At 44.9% G+C, this 7,500-nt stretch overlaps 1 protein-coding gene across 2 annotated transcripts in view; it reads right to left on the bottom strand.

Annotated features, from left to right (window-relative positions):
* Positions 1-7,442, bottom strand: part of LOC113807897 (ichor) — a 42,980-nt gene extending 35,538 nt beyond the window's left edge. For both annotated transcript variants that reach the window (XM_070143747.1, XM_027359214.2), the window contains exon 1: positions 7,132-7,442. The gene's annotated coding sequence lies outside the window, so the exon portion shown is untranslated. The remainder of the gene's footprint in view (positions 1-7,131) is intronic.
* Positions 7,443-7,500: the final 58 nt, after the last annotated feature.

The raw sequence follows: 7,500 nt of genomic DNA, 5'->3' as shown, positions 1-7,500 counted from the left end.
ATATATATATATATATATATGTGTGTGTTTGTGTGTGTGTATATATATACATACATTTATATATATATATATACACATATATATGTATATATATATATATATATATATATATATATATATATATATATATATATATATATATATATCAGCCTCATCGCGGAAACGACCTAGTTAATCTGCGACAAGAAAAATAAGGCCACGAGAACAATACAAGATCGCACGAGGAGACCGAGGAAAGAGAAAAACGAGAAGAATTCGATCGGATTCGAGACTTTGACCTTAAAATCCAAAGGTAGAAGTGTCAGGTTCCGAAGCTTCGAATCCGCGCTTGGCTGACCAACTTCGATGCTCGCGGTTGTTGGTAAGCGACAATGCGACTTGCAGAGGAGCGACATAAGGTTGATTTCCCAGTCTCACGTAGTTAGAAAATGACCTTACTGATTCTGTGCGAAGGAAGTTGTTAAAGCAGAAGACAATTCGGCTTTATTGCTTGGCATAAATGTTCGCGGATCAAGTTGAATCTGAATCCGAGGTCACGTGATACTGTTTCACATTCTATTCTGAAGCAAGAACTCTATATTTCTCCCTCATAAATTCATCCAGAGAACACGATATCCTAAACACGCCGTGTATGTAGTTTACAAGAGCCTCGTAAATGTGTCGTAAAGGACAAGCCTAAACTCGAGCCGGGCAGCCATGACATGCCCGCGTTCCTTCGTCGAACAGAAGAAACCTCGTGGAGAAACTGGGAAGTCATCTCAAAGGGCGCCTTGGTAAGACGTCCCCAGGGCGAGGGCGAGCTGCACAGGAAGCCCTCCAACGGCACCCGGTCGCCCGAAGGAGGACCTGTTCTGCGGGGGCTGCGAATGCCTCCAGAACAGATAGCGAGGGCGCCCGCACCACGAGGGCGGCGAAGGGTCAGCTGGCGGACTGCGCGTAGAATGTGGGAACCTTTAAGCTCCACGCGACATGGTCGAATTTCCTGTTCATTAAGACTGAATTTCCACCCTAATGGTCGCGGTGCTTCAGGTAAAGTCTGGTGTCACGGGGTGACGGAATGGTGTCAGCGTGGCCCGAGACCACAACCTGGCGCGGAACGTGAATTTGCCTTCATTCTCTCTCTCTCTCTCTCTCTCTCTCTCTCTCTCTCTCTCTCTCTCTCTCTCTCTCTCTCTCTATCTATCTCTCTCTCTCTCTCTCTCTCTCTCTCTCTCTTAGTATAGCCTATCCACACATGTGTTATTATAATACCAATAAATCAGATACAAGAACACCTACTTTGAATATAACGACTTAGTAATATAAATACTCAAGAGTAACAGTACAGATATTTGCCTTGGGTGTTCCAATTGGCGGTTACGTTTCAATATGTATATAAAAGAAGTGAAAAGTCATCGTGGAACCTGCCGGATTCTTGCTTACTTCCCAACTGTCCCGTTCCTCCACCCCCTTCCTCCATCTACTTCCCTTTAAACCAGCAAGGAAAAAACGAAAAGAAAAAAAAACGCTATCTGCCACAAACCACCACATTCCAAGACGTGTATTCTAAAAATCAAATTGCAGCGCTCTTTAGGGGAATCTAAAGCTTTTTCTAAACAGATCTGATGCCATTAAAATTTCAGTTATTCATCCGTTCCTTATTTTTCTCCTCCGCGGGCTAGTGAGTGCGGTAATGAGAAGAATAAAGGAGGAGGGTGAGTAGGTGCCTCATGCCTAACCGTGCGGGGCGACCTAGATCGTGTTCGCTCATGTAGGTTACCTCCCGTATTCCGACCAATGCTTCTTGGTTTCGTCGCTAAGATACCACGCACTGATTTTCGTCTCTATTTAGTTAATTTAACGTTTATTTGTATTTTGTAGCTTTGATGCAGTCTCTAGAGAGATTTATCTGAATGGTATTTTGTTGTTTATAAATATAGGTGTTCTTGCCTGACGTCGATGCCCGGGTCGCAACACTGCGCGCATGGTTCCGGACACGCGTTCTTATTTGGCGCCTTCTCCTTCCACATGTAACTAAGCAACTATAGAATAACTTTAATCATATTGTATTCACTATTCTGCTACAGCAATGCAGTTTTTGAAATGTAGTTTATAATTTAAGAACATTTAAAAAGCTCATTAAACTGTAGATTTCCTACCTAACCTGGAGATTTCAATGCGCTGTTGAGTAATGATTTAAGCCGCGTCTTCTGAATCCGTTATCTTATAAAAAAAAATCATAAAATGTTGTTTGCCTGTAAAACCTGTATTCCTTATCATAATACATTTTATCTTGCTATCCAATCACATACTATCATCCTTGATTTCGAATTTTAAAAATCAATTTAGGAAATGGAGAGACTCGTAAACCAATTTTCGACTCACGGTTGATTCAACTCGCCTTCCTCCCTTCCCGCCGGGTCATGCTTCCCGCCCCCCGAGGGTCAAACTTCCCTCGCCCCCCCCCCACCCTCCTGAACCCCCCACCCCTACCCCAGACCACCTTCTCGGCCCCCGCCCTCGTCCTTCTTCCACCCCCCCCCCTCCACCTCCTGCCACCTCCACCAGCCCCACCTACCCTTACCAACCTCCCCGCCCCCTACCCTCCCCCCTCCAGCTCTGCCCCCCTTTACAACCTGTCCCCGTAACCAACCTCTGACCCGCCCCCTTCCTCCTAGGCACGCCCACTAGACTCTTGAACCTGGTGCAGCGGGCGTGAAGCGAGGTGACCGCGCCCAAAAGCTTTGCTTTGCTTCCTTCCTTTGCCTTTGTGGTGGCAGCCTGGTGACAACGGCGCTTGTGTGGGCTGCAGTTACGAATATTGCAAAAGATGATCATATTGTGATGCTAATAATAGTAACAGAATAAGTGGTAGTTGTAATAGTAGCAGCAAGTAAATAACGGAAGCAGCAGTTATAAGTGTTAACAACCATAGTTAGCGTTGTAACAATAGTATTCACGACGACGAAACTAATGCAGTATCCCACACAAGGAAATATCCAAAATGTCTTTCTAAATATCAGCTTTTTGTCCGACCAAATTAGCATTCCCTTTGGGCTCTCTCACGCGCGCAGTTACAGTACCTGCGCACACCTCGATTACGTCATATGATAGATGGTATAGACCAGGTCTTCGTGTCCTCGGCAATTAGCTGGCTTTAAAAACGTCTGTACGTTACGAAATGTGGGGGTGGGGGGTGAGGGGTGAGGGGTGTGTGAGTGGGTGTAGGTGTGTGTGTGTGTGTGTGTGTGTGTGTGTGTGTGTGTGTGTGTGTGTGTGTGTGTGTGTGTCTGTGTGTGTGTATGTGCGTGTGTGTACGTATGTGCGCGTATAATTCGACACTGCCTGGAGAGAGCCATGTGCCCACAGCGTTCTGCCACCGGGAAATCCCACGGCGATATATTAATATCAAACCAAGGATTTCCTGTGCACGAACCCCTGTGAACTGTGTTGATATCACTATCAAAATATCACAACAGCTGCGTCGAAGCGGTTGTAGCTGTGAGTATGGTGAGTATAGCGACGATGGCGACCGCGTGGCTGTAGTGACTAAAGACCTCGCTCCTCGACCACGCATTTTCGACCTGTTATTAGGCGGGCGCTGAGGACACACTGGCGGTGACCCTTCTTGGAAGCGAACGCACGCCGCCGCTGCCAGACGCGCTGTATTTCCTCCCATGCCCCATCAGCAATCCATATATGGCTTTAGCGACCCCTTCTCCACACGTACAAAATAAAAAATAAAAAAAATAAAAAATCCATTATAGAATACGAGAAAAATCATTTTAAATACATAAGACGAAGAACTATTCATATCCCTCCGAAATAGAGATAGAGATCCGCTGGTTAGGACGGGAAATAATCAGTCATATCCGATTGACACATGTGCGCCGGAGATGGAATTCGTAATTGGGCAGAAGCAGAGATGCGCAGGAGAGAAAGTCTGGGGGAGGCTGCCTCGCCGGCCCGCGCCCCTGGCCGAGGGAAGCCGAGGGACCCCGAGGAACCGCGGGACTTGCCAGGGAAAACAGGCGGTCCCTAATAACAATGTTTATGCAAGGCACTCGCTCCGTTACGAGGCTGATGCAAGATACCGTGATTTCGGATGTATACGTACATGCATCTCTATCTATATGTGTGTGTATGTGTGTGTGTGTGTGTGTGTGTGTGTGTGTGTGTGTGTGTGTGTGTGTGTGTGTGTGTGTGTGTATTTGTCTTTGTATAGATATACTTACACATACGCACAGGCGTTTGCGTGTGTGTGTATATGTGTGTGTGTGTAAGTATGTATGTGTATATGTATATAGATAGATAGAAATCAGTATATATATATATATATGTATATATATATTATATCATATCATATATCTATATATATACATATAAATTATAATAGATCTATAAATATATATATGTGTATGCATAAACGTATGTAAATAGACCTGTATGCATATGGTAGTACCGTCCAAATAAGAATGCAATAACTGGTGGCCATTTTATTGTAGTATGCTTTATATAGATCTAAATTCTTTTTTACACTGACTGCAGTCCCTCACAATATTCAACACAACATAGTAAGTAGGGACTGCTTTTCTTTACTTCACTAACGTCACACCACTTAACATTACAATATAAGTGGTACAATAACTGCATACTAAGACAATGATATTTATTGCGGTAGACGATAACCTATAAATTGATAATATGCTGTTATCGATCTATCAATATTGAATACTAAGCTTCAGTGTTAATCTTGAGGTTGATGACGTTAGTACAGTAATGATGATTAGGTTACATACCCTTACTGAAATTATATTATCATTGACAATGAATCACGAAAAATAACTACATCAGATACCATAATGATAAGAACTAAAGTAATAAATATAATCACAATTATTCCTACTATCGCTACATCCATCACTCCTCCAAACAAAACAGCCACGGATAAAAGTCACAGTCCATGCATTACTGTGTCAACACCGCGCCATTAAAGACCAAGCTGTACTGTTGCAAGAACAAATCTCTAATACAAAAGAAAATGCTGATTCACAAGAGTTTTTAAACGAAGTCCTGCTCCAGTAGTTCGCGTCTTAACCGCCCGGCAACACAGGCCGGAGCGAGCACACCTCCTCAGGCAAAAACATACCCACTACCACCGTGTGTATCAAATGTATCAAACGTATCCATTCTTCTTCTTAAACCGATCATTTTATTAATACAAACCCTCGCGTGCATGAACATGACAAGCAACAGGCTAGTATTAACTTACAAGGACCCTTAAACAAGCAAAAACGAGGCGCTTATAATATAAATATAGCGTCAATGTTCTTGTCATGTCGGCTAACCCACTGACATAGATAGCTTCGGATCACTACCTGCGGACCGTCGAGCTCTCTCACGGACCCACGCACCCACTTAGAGAAGACCTCTGGCCCATAATTCTTCCCCAGATGTTTACACGTATCATAAACATCACTGCATGTTTCCTTTCCTGCAATGTAGTTGTGCTCTCTGCAAGTTGTGTTAAAACCGGATGTTTATTTTTTTACGATTTATTCTTTTGTTTAATCATCATACTCGGGGTCCTAGAATGAAGCCAAGGTGGAGGCAGACCGTTCTGTATTTTACTTCAGTGCGTGTATAGGCAAACACAGCGTTATTTTTTGGGTTCCATGGCCAATTTTAGAATCAGCGGGACTGTCTCTTTTTAAACCCTTATCGAGATGGACATCACTAGGTCGCATATAGAGTCGAAAATTCATTATTTTCGCCTGGAAAATAAATCAATAGATGTATCGTTCAGTACCTCACGTGGGGTTGCCAGAGTCGCAATAACTTGATGATTTAGTAGACACCCTGAAGCAACGACCATATTGCGAACAACAGTAACGAGTTTGATTCTTAACCCTGGCGATGTGTAGAGCAAAACGAATGTGTACAAAACATGCAAACATCAAAAGAATGTAAGTAAGGAGAGGAAGTAAGTGTCGGCGGTGTTGTTATCCCGGGTGTTGCCTGAGGCTGTGACCGGTGTGGGTGGGGAGGGACGAACCCCCTCCCTTTCCCACCAGACACTTGTTCATCTTCTTATTTTCTTCCAACAGAGACTGCGCTCATGAACATCTACTAAGAGCGAGAACGTGAAATCTAAACATCACAAAGAACCCCATTGAGCATCGCAACAGAAGATAAACAAGCATTAAAAGCCTCCAATAAAACATCGAGTGATCACCTCGGTACAGGTGGCGGGACAAAGTCCTTGGGACCGCTAGGTTAGCGGCTCTCGGCTACGGTAACTGTTTTCCACCGCGTTTCGTCTGTTTCACTCCGCTTCACACGGCGTCTTTTTCCTCTCTTATCTCTTCAAAAGGCCAGATAGCGAGACTATTTGATGAAGGAGAATTTAGTTATTTAAATCTACACATACTGATAAGAAAATGTGTTGCCGTGCGAAAAGTTAGGCGATTTTGACGTTACTTTAAGGCACAAGTCACTTCTATAGCGTTTGGGTATACCGTTAGCAACCTGGGTCGACCTGAGACCGCGATTATACACCTTGTCGCGGTTGCCTGGGGCATGGGGGTATTTTCGGATGGTAAGGGGGTAAAACCAGGTGTCCAAGCTGTTTGTGGGAAATGTCCGAGACACGGAGGAAAACAGGCGCCGGTTCATTCATTGCTATTCCATCGCTTTTTTTATCGGCGTCCCGTTGGTTGTACCGTTCAGCGTACCCGAGTAACCTGACGGGCCGGCCGCCTCGACCTCGCCAGCTAGCATGAACTCCTTGCTCTAGCCATAGTACTCCTCCTTCACTCCGCCTGCTGGCCGCTCGTTGCCGCACCTCAGTCAGCATGACACCTGTGACCTCGCCCGGTGCACGACCTGTACATACTTGACCTCGCTAAACACTACGGTTTCTTGACTGCGACCTGTCACGTTTTCCTTCTCTCATAGAGAACACACGTCTGAAGAACAGACTTTGAAATAATTTTATCTCTTGTTATCTCTAGTGATACAGGTCACCCACTCACTACATAAGATTTTCTTCACCTGGAACAATCCTCTTGGTTTGGGCACTGTAGAAGCCACCACTACCACCACCAACAAAAATAGAAATAAAGAAGCCAAACACTCTTATGTCACACTCACCTAGGGCTTAGATATAGCGAGGTGTGAACACAGCACTGGGTAACACTCCACTGTTCACAGGGCGCAATAACATCAAGTGGTGCCGAAGTCGAGCAATAGATCCACAAAACAGCCACACTGCAGGCCCTCGAAATGTAGCTTTCTGTAGCGTCGGGTTACACAGTGACGACAGACACGCAGCAGAGAGCCCACAGCCAATAACAGCAGTAGCAGTAGTAATAATAATATAAGTAACCCCACAGGAGAGAGCGAGAACGAGCAGGTCCGTCAACTGCCACAGCTACAACGAGACTGAAGCCAGCTGGCCTACATTCGCGCCACCATCCTTGGCCCTGACACTGGGCCGCGCGAGGCATTATGGGTAAACGC

This window comes from Penaeus vannamei, chromosome 31, assembly GCF_042767895.1.
Source record: "Penaeus vannamei isolate JL-2024 chromosome 31, ASM4276789v1, whole genome shotgun sequence".
In the NCBI taxonomy this organism is placed as follows: domain Eukaryota; kingdom Metazoa; phylum Arthropoda; class Malacostraca; order Decapoda; family Penaeidae; genus Penaeus; species Penaeus vannamei.
Note: the sequence above shows the minus strand (reverse complement) of the source record. Positions and strands in the feature narration are given on the sequence as shown.